We start from the raw sequence: 18,961 nt of genomic DNA, 5'->3' as shown, positions 1-18,961 counted from the left end.
ACTTTGCTATCAAACATTGCTTAGTGAGCTACTAAGCTACAAGCATGCTTACGTTGTGGGATCAAGTAAAGTTCAACTACCTTGATGTTTTTTTTAACCATTTTACTCTATTTCTGAAAATTAATTAACTGGTCTGCATCCGTTAAAGAACAGAGTGTTCCAAGTATTTTAATATAGCAAACTATCTCTCTACTGCTTCTATTCGATACACTGTATTTTTTCCCAGTTTGTCCTTTTATCACCAGCCTTCGGTATTTTGCAGGTGATGAAGGAGAAAGTATTGATTCTTCGTCAACCATGTGGGGAACACCAGTTTTACGAGGAAAGATGGTTTATATCAATTCGGCGATTCTTGCCGCAAGAAGTCCTTTCTTTCTAAAGGTAATTCTACTAACCTTGTGAAATGCATTTTCTGTATAGCTGGTTCACGGTTCTAATAATCGTCATGTTTCCTAGCTTTCCTCAAATGGCATGAAAGAATCTGATCAGATGCATCCAACACTTAGGATTGCTGATTCAGGTAATTTGTTAGCAAAGTTCACATTATTCCTCTCATAACTAATTCTAATTTGCTATTGTGATCGTGTTAATATTTTCTAACATTTTTGGTAAAGAAAATACTATGTTTCCGAGTTAGTCTCCTACGGATGGCTTTCTCAATTCTGTCAAACTTAAACTATCATTCACAGAGCAGCAAAACTTTTGTTTTGTTGTTTAGGTCTGTTAGAATAAATCCAAGGCATACCGTCGATCATCCGAGGACCAAGAAATCACACGAGCACGACACCGAGATTTGTTAACGAGGTTCACCGATATGGCTACATCTTCGGGGCTTGACTACGGGCGCTAGCAGAGGTAGACACACGATGTAACCTACGCCAACATAATAGCACCGGAACGCGGGGGAAGCTGGTGGCATGTGCCGGTGTCCAGGATGACTGGGTGCGGTATTGTGACGGTGTCACGGGAAGGAGCACCCGTAGTCAAGCCCCGGGGATGTAGCCATATCGGTGCACCTCGTTAACAAATCTCGGTGTCGTGCTCGTGTGATTGCTTGGTCCTCAGATGATCAACAGTATGCCTCGGATTTATTCTAACAAGTGGTATTATGAGCAAGGTTGAAAAGATCCGTGAGGCGGTTGAGTTGATCGAAAGGAAGGCTTGATGTTAAGGTCGGTATCGTGTACACGGAAGCTTTCGCAATACGTGTTGCCACGGTTGAGATCGATCGGAAGAACTAAAGTGAACAGCAACGTCGGCGAGTTGTGGTCGTAATCGGATGATTGAGGCGTAGTTATCATCGAGATCTGACAAAGGCGGCGGCGATGTATAGCGCAAGCAGCAGGCTTATCGATTGACGCGGCGTCTGGAAGCGACCTGGTTAGGTGCACATTGGCGCAGTGATCGTAAAGCGCAGCTGAGCAGCGGCACGACAGTTGGGGCGCACGGCTGGACGATGTCCAAGTCGTTGACAACGACCCACACGCGCGTGATTTGTGCTTTCACACTGCTGAGAAAATGCTTATACATAAAAGTTTATATATGGATTAGCAGCAGCGTTGGTTTCTCTTAGACATACTACTGTTAAGTGTGATACACCGCACCACCAAATCAAAAAATATTAATAGCGCGAATTGTAAATCCTGCGCTACTATTAAGTGAATAGTTATAGTGCAGGCGATACACCCACGGTACTGCTCAGCGTGTCAGTGCAGCACCATCCACCCCCGATTTACTCCCACCCCTCTCCTCCGCCCCCACAATCTCTTTGCCCGCCGCTCCCTCTCCGACCCCTTCCTCCCATCCGCCCGCCCCCCTGTTCCACCATGGCACAGCTCGTCCTGGGCTCACGTCCTGCTAGCGCGCCCCGACCGGCATCGTCGGCGGGAACAAGGCCAAGGTCTCAGCCGAGGTCGCCCCGGAGGACGCCGCCGAGCACGGGCGTCAGGGGGAGGCCGATGAGGAGAGGTGGTCCCGCCTGCTGCCGGAGCTGCTCATGGGCATCGTGCGCCGCGTCGACGCCAGCACCAAGCGCCTCCCCCCAGCCCCTCCCCACCACCCGCGCCCCCCTCCGACCCGGCCGCCGCCTTCGGCCCCGTCAAGGAGTGGCTCCTCGACGACTTCGACTTCGACCAGGCCATGGAGAGCGAGCTGGCCAAGAGCTTCGGCCTCGGCGAGGCGGCGGCCGCCGGTCCGGGCGGGATTGATTTTGCGTCGGTGTCCGGGAGCGGCGGATTGTGCGCGGACCAAATCGTGAAGATGGGGGAGGGGGAGGTCGCGGAGGAGAAGGGCGGGCCGCCCGGCCTGTTGGATGTTCCTGGCGGCGTCCTGTTGGAGGTCAAGAAGGAGGCCGTGATGCTGCTGGGCGGCGGATTGGGCGGGGAGCCTGCTCCCGTGTTGGGGGTTGGCGATTTCGTTGCAGAAGGGGATAGTTTGGAGGCAGCGATTGATGCCGAGATGTGTACAGTAGCTCCCGTTGATGCTGAGATGAATCCTAACCATTTTGGTATAATTTTCAGAGCTAATTGTGCAACCATAGTCATCCCCAGGAGTGCCACTTTTTCTTCCATATAGCTAATTGTGCAACACAACAGTATATAGTACCATAGCAGTTTTATGCTCTTTTATGGTTACAGATATACTCTTCTTTGTAAGCTTAGGGATGGGTACATATATGTTTATTCACACAGTAGCATAAGCAAGCTTGATCAGAATTATGATGCTTGGTCTTCTCATATGACAATTCTGTCATTTAAGGCAGATTCCGAAGATTCTTTTTTTACTATACAAATTATGGAGATAGAGTATAACCATCCAGCACTAGCACTGGTTTATAAGGCCCTTTAGTGCCGGTTCGGTAACCGGCACTAATGTGTGGGCACTAAAGCCCCCCCCCCCCCTGTAGTACCGGTTCAGCACGAACCAGTGCTAAAGGGCAACCACGTGGCACGAGCCAGCTCCGGGAACGCGTAGGACATTAGTACCGGTTGGTAACACCAACCGGTACTAAATGTTTGGGTGTGTTTTGGTTTTATTTTTTATTTTTACTTTAATTTTGTGTTTTCAATTTAATTTAGTGATTGTTTTACATTATAATGAGTTGTTAAATCATTAGGTGAAAGTATCGCAGATTAGTTTGACTGGATGCATGTGGAACCTAACTAAGTCATCAAGTATATGCCATATCCATATTATATATACTTGATCACCTAATTAAGTGATCGAGGTAATATGGATATGGCATATACTTGATCACTTAGCTAGAATCCATCCAGTTGAAACTAATCTGCGGTTTCTTTCATAAATGATATAATAACTCATCATCATCATCATATTAATATAAAAACTCTTGCATCATATATATCATCACCAACAACAGTTTTCATAGCTAGCTAAAAATCATCATATAATAGTCATCTCATTACCACTACTTAATCATCATATAGTCATTACCGCTATCTAATCACCACCAACACTAGCTTAAAAAAGAAACATTCACTTGTACCAGAAGCCAAGATATCATCGAGTTCAACATGGTAATGATATTATAAGCGTTCATAACACCACAAAAGCAAATCACTCTTTGAGATTAAGTTCAGGACGAAGAACACGGACATGAGAGGACAAGTACTAAGAGCATGAACTAGCTAATCACTCCTGCTGCTCTCTCTCTCTCTCAGGTAAAAGAGCATAGAACATGTATAGCTTTCCTGATTCATCATATTGGAGCATGCAGATGAACCTGTCTCCTAATCGTGGGTTGTGCTTCTGGTTGCTGCCCCCTAGTATTTCTCTGCGATCGTTCACAATTTTGCTTTAGTATTTTACTATTAAGCATTCCTCGCTATTAGAAATCTTGAATGCACTAAAGTGCATTGTAGGATATCTTGGCCGTAAGCTAACAATATTCATGGTACCTTTAGTCTCGATCCAATCAGGCACAACATTCATCGGGAGTCCCTGTTGAAGAACATCGTATATTAACATACTTAGCAAAGAAGTTTAGCTTAAAAAATAATGTATGCAAAAGATGCACTGAGAAGAAATAGTAGAAATCTTACCATCTTTCCTAAATATATGTGACTGTAGTTCAGTACGAACACTATTGGTCGCATGTTTTGAGTACTAACATTTCTAAGTGCAGGAAAAAAATTGTCTTGACAGCATCAAGATCCTCAAGCCATGAAACATAATGACTTGTCTCCTCGCAGTTTAGTTCAGCCCCGGGACAGTGGACGGTCCTGTCTACCAAGCGTCGGACATGTTTGCTTGATTGGAAATAAGCTGTCAATATAAATTACTTGTCAACTCTTTTTGAATAAACAATATCGAAGACATAAATATGGTTGAGAAACTCACATAATGGTAGAACTAGAGGCGTCCGCACATCGACCCATATGTCTCTATTACCTTCAATATCATCTTCCGGACGAATATCAAAGGTGATAACCATATCAGGCTCAAATGCATAAGCCTTGCATAGTGCTTGCCAAGTTTTGCATTCGAAATAGGTGTATGTGTCTGCATTGTATAATTTGACGTTAAAGGTATAACCATGCTCGGTCTTCAAGTAAACCTTTTTACCTTCATAGTTTTGTTAAGACTGAAACCTATCTTATCCAATACAAAAATTCTTGCATGGCAGGGGATACGCTAGTAGAATAGTGAAAAAAATTAAAATTAAAAGTTAAAGCAAATGAAGCCTAAGTCATGCTTAATTATGAAAAAAGACTTGTCGTTCTGACTTACTGTATCCATTTCGAAATTCTCATCCAGCTTGATGCTGAAGCGCCTATCATCAACTAGAAAATTTCTGCCGCATAGGCCGCGCTGGTCTTCGCAGTATTCGCACATAATGAAATCGTGTTCATCGTCAAACGACATTTCTATGTTCATAGGTGAAACATTAAACACTTATTAGTTCTATTAATTTAACTAATTCAACTAGTTCTGTTAATTCAACTAGTTCAACTAATTAATTCAACTAAGCACTTACGAAAAATAACTAAATAAAGTAGCTCAACTAATTCAAATAATCTCATATACCTAATTAATTAATATCTAGCTAATTCATCTAACAATTGACATTAATATTTAACTTCTCTATCTAATTCATCTAACATTAACATTCTAACATTCTTATCTAGGTAATTCATCTAATTCGATCATCTAATTAACAATTTGACATGCATTAATCTAAAAAACAGAAACAGAAAATAAGTAAAAAAAAGAGTGTGTGTGTGTACGTGCTTGTGTGTATGTGTGTGTGTGTACGATCGTGGGCGGCGGCCTACGGGCGGCGGGGGCGATACGACAACGACGGGGAGCGGCGAGGGCGGCGAGGGCGATGGCGAGCGGCGGGGGCGGCGCGAGACGGCGACGACGACGTACGCCGCGCGGCGGGGACGGCGACGACGGGCGGCGAGGGCGGCGCGCGATGGGCGACGGCGCGGCGACGGCGACGATATCGGGCGATGAAGCAGTTGGATAGAAGACGGGCGGCGCGCGGATGAAAACTGGATTTTTTATAAGTGCCATATATATGAGCGACCTTTAGTACCGGTTGGAGCCACCAACCGGTACTAAAGGCCAATTTTTGCCAGGCCAAGGGGCGGGAAGCGGACCCCTTTAGTACCGGTTCGTGCCACGAACCGGTACTAAAGGTCCACTCATTAGTATCGGTTGGAGCCACCAACCGGTACTAAAGGTGTTGCGCTGCCACCCGCGGTGCACAATATTTAGTCCCACCTCGCCGAGCGAAGGGCAGCCGCACTGGTTTATAAACACAGCCGCGGCTGCTCCTTCGAACTCCTCTATATATCAGGCTTCTGGGCCTAATTATGGCGCGCTGCCCTGTGAGCCTGCCGGACCTTCTGGGCCTGAATTTGCACACCCTAGGTCTGGCAGGCCCACTGGGCAGCGCCCCAACAATTTTTTTTATAATTTTTTCTTTTCTGCATTATTTATTTTCTTCTATTTATTTTTGAGTAATTTTTATATAGTTTTTTCTTTTCTGCATTATTTATTTTCTTCTATTTATTTTTGAGTAATTTTTTTATATAGTTTTTTTTTCTTTTCTGCTTTATTTATTTTCTTCTATTTATTTCTGAGTAATTTTTTTTCTGTATTTAATTTCTTTGTGACCATCTCTACTCTTTTGCACATGCTATGTGGGTGAAATGATGATACCATGCCAAGTTTCAACATTTTCAGAGTTCATTTTGTACTGATTTTCAATTTCACGGTCATTTAGCTCTCTAAACAATTCGGTAAATGACTGAAAACAGCAAATGATGTTAGAACGTGTTGGAAATTAATGACGTCGCTTTGAATGCTGCATACTAAACGCAAAAGAAGTCCGGAGTTCAAATAAGTTTAAAAAACATTGAAGTGCCCGTGTAACAGATGAGTTCTTGTCCGAAACCCTGATACTCCGAAAGACATTGTCCAGTTTGTACACGAAGTGCATCTAGTTTTTGCCGTGACCCTCTCTACTCTTTCGCACATGCTATGCGGGTGAAATGATGATACCATGAAAAGTTACAACATTTTCAGAGTTCATTTTGTAGTGATTTTCAATTTCACGGTCATTTAGCTCTCTAAATAATTCGGTAAATGACTGAAAAACAGCAAATGATGTCAGAACATGTTGGAAATTGATGACGTCGCTTTGAATGCTGCATACTGAATGCAAAATAAGTCCGGAGTTCAAATAAGTTTAGAAAACATTGAAGTGCCCGTGTAACTATGACGCCCCCGATTTAATCGTACACTAATCATACACGCAAACGTGTACGATCAAGATCAGGGGCTCACGGGAAGATATCATAACACAACTCTACAAATAAAATAAGTCATACAAGCATCATATTACAAGCCAGGGGCCTCGAAGGCTCGAATACAAGAGCTCGATCATAGACGAGTCAGCGGAAGCAACAATATCTGAGTACAGACATAAGTTAAACAAGTTTGTCTTAAGAAGGCTAGCACAAACTGGGACACAGATCGAAAGAGGCGCATGCCTCCTACCTGGGATTCTCCTAAACTACTCCAGGTCGTCGTCAGCGGGCTGCAAGTAGTAGTAGGCACCTCCCGAGTAGTAGTAGTCGTCATCGACAGTGGCATCTGGCTCTTGGGCTCCATCGTCTGGTCGCAGCAATCGAGTATAGGAAGGGGAAAAAAAGGGGAGCAAAGCAACCGTGAGTACTCATCCAATGTACTCGCAAGCAAGGAGCTACACTACATATGTGTGCATTGATATAAAATGGAATAAGGGTATCATATGTGGACTGAACTGTAGAAAGCCGGAATAAGAGGGGGATAGCTAATCCTGTCGAGGACTACGCTTCTGGCCACCTCCATCTTGCAGCATGGAGAAGAGAGTAGATGGTAAACTCACCAAGTAGCATCGCATAGCATAAACCTAACCGATGATCCTCCCCTCGTCGCCCTATGAGAGAGCGACCACCGGTTGTATCTGGCACTTGGAAGGGTGTGTTTTATTAAGTATCCGGTTCTAGTTGTCATAAGGTCAAGGTACAACTCCAAGTCGTCCTGTTACCGAAGATCACGACTATTCGAATAGATTAACTTCCCTGCAGGGGTGCACCACATAACCCAACACGCTCGATCCCATTTGGCCGGACACACTTTCCTGGGTCATGCCCGGCCTTGGAAGATCAACACGTCGCAGCCCTACCTAGGCACGATAGAGAGGTCAGCACGCCGGTCTAAATCCTATGGCACAGGGGTCTGGGCCCATCGCCCATTGCACACCTGCACGTTGCGAGGGCGACCGGAAGCAGAACTAGCCCCCTTAATACAAGAGCAGGCTTACGGTCCAATCCGGCGTGCGCCGCTCAGTCGCTGACGTCATGAAGGCTTCGGCTAATACCACGACGTCGAGTGCCCATAACTGTCCCCGCATAGATGGTTGGTGCGTATAGGCCAGTAGCCAGACTCAGATCAAATACCAAGATCTCGTTAAACGTGTTAAGTATCCGTGAACGCCGACCAGGGCCAGGCCCACCTCTCTCCTAGGTGGTCTCAACCTGCCCTGTCGCTCCGCCACAAAGTAACAGTCGAGGGCAGTTGGGAACCCAGGCCCACCTCTACCGGGATGGAGCCACCTGCCCCTTCAGCCCCCAACTCCGAACAGTACCACAGGTAATGTAACAGTGTAAAGTATATAGTATATGCCCGTGATCACCTCCCGAAGTGATCACGGCCCAGTAGTATAGCATGGCAGATGGACAAGAGTGTAGGGCCACTGATGGAACACTAGCATCCTATACTAAGCAGTAGGATAGCAGGTAAACGTAACAACAGTAGTAGCAAGGACAGGCTATGCAACAGGATAGGATTAACGGAAAGTAGTAACAAGTTACACTACTCTAATGCAAGCAGTAGAGAGTATAGTAGGCGATATCTGGTGATCAAGGGGGGGGGCTTGCCTGGTTGCTCTGGCAAGAGAGAGGGGTCATCAACACCGTAGTCGTACTGGGGGTCTCCGGCAGTCTCGGGGTCTATCGGAAAGAAGTAATGGAGGGGGAACACAATAAATAACAGAGTAATCAATGTAACAAAAAGCAAGATGCAGCATTACGTTGTGCTAGGGGTGACCTGACGCGGTACGAGGTGATACCGGTGAAGGGGGAAACATCCGGGAAAATATCCCCGGTGTTTCGCGTTTTCGGACAGATGAACCGGAGAGGGAAAGTTGCATGTTCCTGTGCTAGGGATGCGTGGCGGACGAACGGGCTGCGTAACCGGATTCGTCTCGTCGTTTTGAGAAACTTTCATGTACAAAGTATTTCCATCCGATATACGGTTTATTTTATATTAATTTTCCAAAGTTATAATTCATTTTTGGAATTAACAAATTTAATTTAAATAAAAACAGGTTTACTGCATCAGCATGACATCATCATGATGTCAGCAGTCAATAGTGTGTTTGACTGGTTCAACTAACGTGTGGGTCCTGGTTGTCACAGACTACTAACTAATTATTTGTTAACATTTAATTAGCAGGTTTAATTATAGTTAATCAGTTAACTAAAGAGTGTTAATTAAGTTAATTAATTACATAATTAATTAAGTATTATTTATTTAATTAATTCTGTTTATTAATTTAATTATATACTTATTAATTTTTGGTTTATTAATAACTTTTTTTAGAAACGTTCTGTGGGCGTGGCCCCTTTGTCATAGGCCCCTGGGGGCCTTAACGGGCGTGGTTAGCGGGCGCTAACACCCAGCCCGAAAGGGGCGCGTGGGGCGGGCGAACCCGGCCGGTGGCTGCGGGTACGGCGAGGCGAGACGAGCGCGGAGGCCGTCGGGGCGTAGGCGAGTGGCGGAGGAAGGCAGCAGGTGGGGCGGCGCGGTAGCAGCGGCGGAGCCGGAGCGCGCGGCAGCGGGTGGCACGGCGAATGCAGTAGCGAGGCGCGGTAGTAGCAGCGTGCATCAGCGGCCGCAGGAGGAGCGAACGACGACGAGCACGCCGGGGAGCTACCGGCGACGCGGGCACGCGCGGCAACGCGCGAGCGGGCCAGGTGGGAAGGCATCGGGCGAAGCGGGAGGCAGCAGGCATGCACAGCGGGGCGGTGGTCGACTGCGGCAGCGGCGGGCCACGGCGCAGCAGGCGAGCGAGACCGCTAAGCCGCGGGCGTGGCCAGCAATGGCGCAGGCGGACGACGGCAGCCGCAGATGCCGTAACAGCAGCAGGCACAGCGCGGGCGGCACGAGCGGCCAGAGGCAGAGGGAGCGGAGGCTAGGCGAAGCTACGGCAAGGGCATGCGCGGGCGCGGGAGCGGGTGCGCGCGCGAGTGCGCGCGCACAGGGCGCGGCGAGCACGACTACCGGAAGGACTATGGGCGCGGTGACCTGTGGGGGAAAGAGGAGGGGAGGACGGGGCTCACCAAGCCCTGTAGTTGACCAAAGCGGGCTCGAGGAGGAGTCTGGGAGGTCCGGCGAGGCGGCACCGGCGACGGAGAGGACGGCGGCGATCCGCGACGGGGTAGGGGCGCCGTGCATCAATGGCGTGCGACGAGGAGGGGGAGGGGAACGAGCGGCGGAGTCGGGGAGACGGCGCCGACGACGACGGTTAGCGGGGCGTCTTCGGCGGGGGGGTTCCGAGCGGCGACGTAGCTACGGGGGCGACGGCGTCGTCCGGCGGCACCGAGCGGCCTCCTCCTCCCGATCCAATCGAGAGTGAGGGGGAAGATATTTTGGGGGGTGGGGGAAGTGGGGGTGTGTGGGTGGGGGGGGAGGGGGGAAAGGATAAGGGTGCGGGGTGGGCCGCAGCTGGGCCGGCCTGTGGCCTGCTAGGCCGAAGCCCAGGGGGATGGGGGTCTTCGTCTCTTTTTTTTGTTTATTTTCTCTTTTCCTTTACTTATTCTTTTTTGTTCTATTTTAGTTTACACATTATTTTTAGTTTATTAAAATATGACATTAGCTCCTAAAACAATGTTTCAACATAACCCACTACCATAAAAGTTTAATACTTATAACAGTTTAGTTTTGAAAATGTTTATTATTTTTAAAGCATTTAAATAATTGTATTTGCTACTGTTTTATTCATTTTAGAGTATTTAAACATTTTATAAAAGTGTGGTTTCTCCACCATAATTACATATGCATTATTTGGCTCACTCCGAACATTTTAGTTTTAAAGTTTGAAAACTTTTGTTGTTTGCCTGATTTTGAATTTTGAATTTGAATCAGTTTCGAACTAACGCAAGATTAACAATAGTAATCATGGTGACTCAGCATCGTTAACGTGGGACTACTGTAGCGTAACTATCCGAGCGTCACAATTCTCCTCCACTACAAGAAATCTCGTCCCGAGATTTAAGAGGTGGAATAAGGGGGAAACGTCTGGTTACGAAATCCTAACGAATCTTCTCGGTCTTGGTTGCTCCTCTCAAAGTGGTCGATCCATAGCGCTGATGTCTTCATTTCTCTGCTTCAGGTCATCAGGATGAAGTTGTCGTCCTTCTTTCCAGATCTTCACTGTAATTACGAAAGGATAAGAAGGGAAAACTCGATATGGATGGATCCTAACTAGATCGAGCATCAGACGGTTAACTCAGGGAAGAAGCATAAGTATCTCTCGATTTGAAACTTAAGAATATATCGAGAGCAAAGTAAGAAGGTACCATGAGAAGCTCCAACGGATAGGCAATCATCCGATGCCTAATCAGTAGGTGAAAGGGTTTCAGGGCAACGAGAATAGGTATTGCGCCTCATACCAGAATAGATCACTAGACAGGTGGTCCATGAATTACATACGAAGTCAAGCGCGAGGAACAACCTTGGGAACAGGTGGTGTACAGGAGAGTCAGGTTTCGATCCTGTGGAACTATGGGTTATGGGCCCACCATGTGGGATAAAAGTAGGAGTGTTGACATCTTGCATAGTCACGATAGCAAGGCATGTCAGAGCCTATCCTGTCGGTTATGTCGGCAACAACATCGATACCAAGGGCGAGGGACGAAGAGAACCATTTTCCTGCTCGTTGAATGAGGCGGACCAATAGGCAAAGTCTCATCCATCAGTGGTTACCGGGATGCTATCAACAATGGTAACAGGGTCTTACTGACAGAGTTGTACAACGAGGTGCTTACTAAGCAGGGAATTATCACTGCTCAGTTAAGTCAGATTACAAGAAAGCTTAACAAGACAATGGAAAGGAAAATGCGATTATCAGGTTTAAACAGAAGAATGGAAAGGAAAATGTGTTTTAAACACATAATTCAGGGATATATCCTTCCCAAGGACAAGTAGAGCATGATATCCGTGGCAGGATATCATGTAGAAAACCCCTTAGGTAAGGGGAGAGAAATTTCATGACATTACCCATACAATGGTGTTTGGATAATTGAGCAAGAAACATTTAGCATTGGCTTCAAATGTTCTTGTTGAAAATCGGAGTACCACAGACAGGATTCAGATAGCATTGACATGGTCATCAGGTAAGGATCAGGCTATGGATACACAAAGGATCCATCAGGAACAACTTATAGAATAAGTCTTACCATTTTCTCATGGAAGAAAGGATAACCTTACTAAAATGGAAACTATAACCACAAGTCCTCCGGCCAGGTGTGATGGGCATGACATCACCTTACCAATATATAAGGACCAGTGTTATAACTCTTGGAGATATGTCCCAACCATCATATCTGACCGGGATTCATATCTGATTGGTGTTAGGATATCTCAGACTCGGGGTGCCTGAGAAGAAGAGGTGCAACACAATTGACAAGATGGCATTATATGACTCTTGGGAAATGAACTATGAAAGCGAGTCCCGATCAAGGGTTCATCATTAAGCCAAGGGGAGGATGAGGAAGTGGTTGATGGACTCAGCAATAATTCAACGAGGTATCCAAAAGGATGCATCTCCACAATTATGTGGATAGGGAGATAGCATTTGTCTGATCAAATAATATAATAAAGTATGCTCGAGGAAAACATACACAATTAAACATTGGTTGAAAGGTGCGCCCGAATTATGGGTTGGGTTGCACGACCAATGTCAGAATGGTGATTCAATAATCAATAGTCTAAGAATGAACGGATATGGCAAGAAGTATCACTTGTACCAAGAATGCATAAGAGGTGGTGAAATTCCCACAACATTCTTGACATAAAAGGTGGTAATATCCAAGGTAAAGAAGAATAATGCTGGGTAGCAAGGAACTCAAGGTATAACACAAAACATGAACAAGTTTGTGGCAAACGGAAGGTAATAAAGTGGTAGATGATAAAACAAATCATCAAGGGCAAGGATGGTATTTCTCATCATGAATTCGATATATATCTTGGAAGAGCTCAGGATGTTTCTGATGACCACGACACATTTGTTGAGAGATTTCATGAAGATGTAATCGGTCAGCGATGACATCAAGTCAAATGATGATGCATCGAAAGTCAAATAATACTTGAAGAAGAACTCATAAGAAGTTATGCAGTTCTGTGATAATCTCGAGATACCAGAGGGGGTAATACTCGATGACAGATCAAAGTAGAGGATGGACTGGGGTATTGCTCTACAGAAGAAAAGCGCTTAAACTTGCACGCGAAATGGTATTTAAAGAAGAACATGGTCGGAACCACGATTGCAAAATGCCAGATCCCGGATATAAGATGAACTTATACCAAAGGAATAATTTAATTTAAGAGAAGCTTTAATGATAAGATCTACATCGTGTCCATGGGCATGAACACAAAGTTCAAGGTCGACTCCCACTTCTCCAATGCATAACCTTTCATTCACTTCTCACTTTCGAAGAAGTTGTAGTGTTGAAATTTTATCTGGCAAAATACCAGAAGTGTATGACTCGTGAAAACTTTCGAGTTCACACAGTTTAGAGAAGGCATATGTTCAACCCATAGGGGCTTCTTAGAAACATATACCACAAGTTTCAAGAGTAAATATCACAAGCTCGAAAGTGGAGCAAGGTTGAGAAAGTAGATGATACCATTTCCCAAAGGCATTATGTATCCGAGGGAAGGCTCACAAGGTTATTGAATATGAAGGACGTTGTCGGATAAAATCCATTAAAGGATCTGCCGGTCCATAACAGAGCTGACGTGAGCATCGGCACACAACCAGAGGAAGTAACAATGCAAAGGCATTGGATTATGGAAACAACTGACTAATCTAGAGCTCAAATGCAAAGGAATTATGATTTTCAAATCAAGGGATCAGAAGCAATGTTCTGATTAGGGATGGATAAGTTGAATAGCCTTAGGGGTACAATCGACGGCAATTGGATTTGTTGAGAACCAGCTCATGTTTAAAATGACGTCTGAGCCGGAACAATAATTTAAAAGGATCAACTGATGATTGCGTGCATTCGCACTCATGTTGAGTCAAAGGGATCAAAATGACGGTGTCTAAGGATACTAACGAATATTGCCAAACATATGGAAAGCATCCATCATGCAAGCAAACAAGTATTGCAGAGCAATAAGCTACTAAGGATTTTTGGAGGATCGAATAGTATTTCGATGACCATTGTGAAACACATGAACAACTGGGGGATGAGAGGATACTCGATAAGTGCGAGAATTATCCGTAGGGGTATTCAGGTGACAAAGAACAGCAAGGCAGTAAGCTCAAAGGATTATCGAAACAATGACGAGTATTTCGGGGTATCTTGTAATAACAAGACCAACTGGGAATAACAGTAAGAACGACATGTGTAAGTATTTATCCATAGGGATTTCGGTGGTAGGGAATTGCAAAAGCAATGGCACAAAGTTTCGGGAGAACATCGGAGAGTATTATCAGAATCTTCTATTGAAGCAGTCGATCATCTGTAATGAAGGGCTCTCCGGGAGAAAGTGATAACGAGATCCTAATGTTAGATTTAGCAAAATTCATTTAACCCGAATAGAAGAGAGTTCAGAGTCCCAGAGTAAGGATCGAGGAGTAAAAGATCCTAATACCACCCAGATGGCGACGTGGGCCCGTAAGCCGCACAGCCATGTTAGTACAAGTTTTTCAATGACTAGACTCGACTTCGGCCAAGGAGTTCGAAACGAGGGTTCCTACAGGCAGTTGGCTCTGATACCAACTTGTGACGCCCCCGATTTAATAGTACACTAATCATACACGCAAACGTGTACGATTAAGATCAGGGACTCACGGGAAGATATCACAACACAACTCTACAAATAAAATAAGTCATACAAGCATCATATTACAAGCCAGGGGCCTCGAAGGCTCGAATACAAGAGCTCGATCATAGATGAGTCGGTGGAAGCAACAATATCTGAGTACAGACATAAGTTAAACAAGTTTGCCTTAAGAAGGCTGGCACAAACTGGGATACAGATCGAAAGAGGCGCAGGCCTCCTGCCTGGGATCCTCCTAAACTACTCCTGGTCGTCGTCAACGGGCTGCACGTAGTAGTAGGCACCTCCCGAGTAGTAGTAGTCGTCATCGACAAATGCGTCTGGCTCCTAGGCTCCATCGTCTGGTCGCAGCAATCGAGTATAGGAAGGGAAAAAAAGGGGAGCAAAGCAACCATGAGTACTCATCCAAAGTACTCGCAAGCAAGGAGCTACACTACATATGTATGCATTGGTATCAAATGGAATAAGGGTATCATATGTGGACTGAACTGTAGAAAGCCGGAATAAGAGGGGGATAGCTAATCCTGTCGAGGACTACGCTTCTGGCCACCTCCATCTTGCAGCATGGAGAAGAGAGTAGATGGTAAGCTCACCAAGTAGCATCGCATAGCATAAACCTAACCGATGATCCTCCCCCCGTCGCCCTGTGAGAGAGCGAACACCAGTTGTATCTGGCACTTGGAAGGGTGTGTTTTATTAAGTATCTGGTTCTAGTTGTCATAAGGTTAAGGTACAACTACTAGTCGTCCTGATGCCGAAGATCACGACTATTCGAATAGATTAACTTCCCTGCAGGGGTGCACCACATAACCCAACACGCTCGATCCCATTTGGCTGGACACACTTTCCTGGGTCATGCCCGGCCTCGGAAGATCAACACGTCGCAACCCTACCTAGGCACCACAGAGAGGTTATCATGCCGGTCTAAATCCTATGGCGCAAGGGTCTGGGCCCATCGCCCATTGCACACCTGCATGTTGCGAGGGCGGCCGGAAGCAGAACTAGCCCCCTTAATACAAGAGCAGGCTTGCGGTCCAATCCGGCGCGTGCCGCTAAGTCGCTGACGTCACGAAGGCTTCGGCTGATACCACGACGTCGAGTGCCCATAACTGTCCCCGCGTAGATGGTTAGTGCGTATAGGCCAGTAGCCAGACTCAGATCAAATACGAAGATCTCGTTAAACGTGTTAAGTATCCGCGAACGCCGACCAGGGCCAGGCCCACCTCTCTCCTAGGTAGTCTCAACCTGCCCTGTCGCTCCGCCACAAAGTAACAGTCGAGGGCCGTCGGGAACCCAGGCCCACCTCTACCGGGATGGAGCCACCTGCCCCTTCAGCCCCCAACTCCGAACAGTACCACAGGTAATGTAACAGTGTAAAGTATATAGTATATGCCCGTGATCACCTCCCGAAGTGATCACGGCCCAGTAGTATAGCATGGCAGACGGACAAGAGTGTAGGGCCACTGATGGAACACTAGCATCCTATACTAAGCAGTAGGATAGCAGGTAAAGGTAACAACAGTAGTAGCAAGGACAGGCTATGCAACAGGATAGGATTAACGGAAAGCAGTAACATGTTACACTACTCTAATGCAAGCAGTAGAGAGTATAGTAGGCGATATCTGGTGATCAAGGGGGGGGCTTGCCTGGTTGCTCTGGCAAGAGAGAGGGGTCATCAACACCGTAGTCGTACTGGGGGTCTCCGGCAGTCTCGGGGTCCACCGAAAAGAAGTAACGGAGGGGGAACACAATAAATAACAGAGCAATCAATGTAACAAAAAGCAAGATGCGGCATTACGTTGTGCTAGGGGTGACCTGACGCTGTATGAGGTGATACCGGTGAAGGGGGGAAACATCCGGGAAAATATCCCCGGTGTTTCGCGTTTTCGGACAGATGAACCAGAGGGGGAAAGTTGCGTGTTTGCTATGCTAGGGATGCGTGGCGGACGAACGGGCTGCATAACCGAATTCGTCTCATCGTTCTGAGCAACTTTCATGTACAAAGTATTTCCATCCGATATACGGTTTATTTTATATTAATTCTCTAAAGTTTTCATTCATTTTTGGAATTAACAGATTTAATTTAAATAAAAACAGGTTTACTGCATCAGCATGACATCATCATGAGGTCAACAGTCAACAGTGTGTTTGACTGGGTCAACTGACGTGTGGGCCCTAGTTGTCATAGACTACTAACTAATTATTTGTTAACATTTAATTAGCAGATTTAATTAGAGTTAATCAGTTAACTAAACAGTGTTAATTAAGTTAATTAATTAATTAATTACATAGTTAATTAAGTATTATTTATTTAATTAATTCTTTTTATTAATTTAATTATATACTTATTTATTTTTGGTTTATTAATAACTTTAAAAAACGTTCTGTGGGCTCCACCCTTTGTCATAGGCCCCTGGGGGCCTTAACGGGCGCGGCTAGCGGGCGCTAACGCCCAGCCCGAAAGGGGTGCATGGGGCGGGCGAACCCAGCCGGTGGCTGCGGGTACGGCGAGGCGAGACGAGCGTGGAGGCCGTCGGAGCGTAGGTGAGTGGCGGAGGAAGGCAATAGGTGGGGCGGCGCGGCAGCAGCGGCGAAGCCGGAGCGCGCGGCAGCGGGTGGCGCGGCGAATGCAGCAGCGAGGCGCGGTAGCAGCAGCATGCATCAGGGGCCGCAGGAGGAGCGAACGACGGCGAGCACGCCGGGGAGCTACCGGCGATGCGGGCGCGCGCGGCCACGCGCGAGCGGGCCAGGTGGGGAGGCATCAGGCGAAGCGGGAGGCGGCGGGCACGCACAGCAGGGCGGTGGGCGACTGCGGCAGCGGCAGGCCATGACGCAGCAGGCGAGCGAGGCCGCGAAGCCGCGGGCGTGGCCAGCAATGGCGTAGGCAGACGACGGCAGCCGCAGATGCCGTAACAGCAGCAGGCACAGCGCGGGCGGCACGAGCGGCCAGAGGCGGAGGGAGCGGAGGCTAGGCGAAGCCGTGGCAAGGGCATGCGCGGGCGCGGGAGCGGGCGTGCGCGCGAGTGCGCTCGCGCGGGGCGCGGCGAGCACAGCTACCGGAAGGACTATGGGCTCGAGGAGGAGTCTGGGAGGTCCGGCGAGGCGGCACCGGCGACAGAGAGGACGACGGCGATCCGCGACTGGGTAGGGGCGCCGTGCGTCGACGGCGTGGGACGAGGAGGGGGAGGAGGACGAGCGGCGGAGTCGGGGAGACGGCACCGACGATGATGGTTAGCGGGGCGTCTCCGGCGGGTTCCGAGCGGCGACGTAGCTACGGGGGCGACGGCGTCGTCCGGCGGCGCCGAGCGGCATCCTCCTCCCGATCCAATCGGGAGTGAGGGGGGAAGATATTTCGGGGGGTGGGGGAAGTGGGGGTGTGTCGGTGAGTGGGGAGTGGGGAAAGGATAAGGGTGCGGGGTGGGCCGCAGCTGGGCCGGCCTGTGGCCTGCTAGGCCGAAGCCAAGGGGGGTGGGGGTCTTCGTCTCTTTTTTTTCATTTTGTCTTTTCCTTTACTTATTCTTTTTTGTTCTATTTTAGTTTACACATTATTTTTAGTTTATTAAAATACGACATTAGCTTCTAAAACAATGTTTCAACATAATCCACTGCCATAAAAGTTTAATACTTATAACAATTTAGTTTTAAAAATATTTATTATTTTTAAAGCATTTAAATAATTGTATTTGCTACTGTTTTATTCATTTTAGAGTATTTAAACATTTTATAAAAGTGTGGTTTCTCCACTATAATTACTTATGCATTATTTGGCTCACTCCGAACATTTTAGTTTTAAAGTTTGAAAACTTTTGTTGTTTGCCTGATTTTGAATTTTGAATTTGAATCAGTTTCGAACTAACGCAAGATTAACAACAGTAATCATGGTGACTCAGTATCGTTAACGTGGGACTACTGTAGCGTAATTATCAGGGCATCACAATAACAGATGAGTTCTCGTCCGAAACCCTGATACTCCGAAAGAGATTGTCTAGTTTGTACACGAAGTGCGTCCAGTTTTTGCCGTGACCCTCTCTACTCTTTTGCACATGCTATGTAGGTGAAATGATGATACCATGCCAAATTTCAATATTTTATCGTTCATTTTGTAGTGATTTTCAATTTCACGGTCATTTAGCTCTCTAAACAAATCGGTAAATGACTGAAAAACAGCAAATGATGTCAGAACATGTTGGAAATTGATGACGTCGCTTTGAATGCTGCATACTAAACACAAGAAGTACGGAGTTCAAATAAGAATAAAAAACATTGAAGTGCCTGTGTAACAGATGAGTTCTCATCCGAATCCCTGATACTCCGA

At 46.7% G+C, this 18,961-nt stretch overlaps 1 pseudogene; it reads left to right on the top strand.

Annotated features, from left to right (window-relative positions):
- Window positions 1–297: 297 nt before the first annotated feature.
- LOC125552987 overlaps window positions 298–18,961 on the top strand; it is an 82,846-nt pseudogene continuing 64,182 nt past the window's right edge.

The sequence above is a fragment of the Triticum urartu genome, chromosome 4, assembly GCF_003073215.2.
Source record: "Triticum urartu cultivar G1812 chromosome 4, Tu2.1, whole genome shotgun sequence".
In the NCBI taxonomy this organism is placed as follows: domain Eukaryota; kingdom Viridiplantae; phylum Streptophyta; class Magnoliopsida; order Poales; family Poaceae; genus Triticum; species Triticum urartu.
Note: the sequence above shows the minus strand (reverse complement) of the source record. Positions and strands in the feature narration are given on the sequence as shown.